At 48.8% G+C, this 691-nt stretch overlaps 1 pseudogene across 1 annotated transcript; it reads right to left on the bottom strand.

Moving 5' to 3' along the window:
- Positions 1 to 257: 257 nt before the first annotated feature.
- On the bottom strand, positions 258 to 691 carry LOC308439087 (small ribosomal subunit protein eS19-like; annotated as a pseudogene). The gene has a single exon. The product of its transcript is annotated as a small ribosomal subunit protein eS19-like (transcript).

Below are 691 nucleotides of genomic sequence, written 5' to 3'. Positions count from 1 at the left end.
GTGAACAGGTTCACAAATGGATGCTGGGCGGCAGCTGGCATTTGGTAGGGGCCAGGATAGCATCAGTGATGATACAAAAGAGGTGTCTTCAGGTCAGGAACTTAACTCTGCTGCAACAGACTTTGAGAGCAACAGCTACCCTGCAAAGAATACCAGAGGATGGAATATGGTATGTCCGTTTCACCAGGACTATCTTCCTTTTTTAATTTTTAAATTTTTGATGAATGAGGCAATTTATTTACTCAGCATGCTTTGTTCTAATGCTTCTCGTTGGCAGCTGCCACCTGTCCAGCGATTCTGTCCAGATCTCTGTATCCCTGAGATATTAGCTTGTGGCCTCTATCTTGGTCCTTTTCCATCATTTTCAGCCTTTCCCGGGCTTGGAGGACCCAGCAGGCCACTCTCTTAGAGCCTCTGCTGAAGTGGCAGGGCCTGACACCATTTCTCCGCCATCCTCCATAGATCTTGGTCATGGAACCAACCCCTGCATCACCTTAGAGGTACAGGTGCCTCGCTGTGGAAGCACCTTGGATGTAGAACCAGTTCTCGTCCTATGGGGCAAGTTCTTTATGTTTGGCCAGCCTGACAGCACCCACCCATTCGGGGACTTTCAGCTTCCCGGACTTTTTGAGGAAGGCTGCCAGCTGACGAACTCCTGCTGGTTAATGTCTTTTACAATAACTCCAGGCAT

Source organism: Micromys minutus, assembly GCF_963924665.1.
Source record: "Micromys minutus genome assembly, chromosome: 29".
Classification (NCBI taxonomy): domain Eukaryota; kingdom Metazoa; phylum Chordata; class Mammalia; order Rodentia; family Muridae; genus Micromys; species Micromys minutus.
This window is presented reverse-complemented; position numbering and strand designations above follow the sequence as displayed.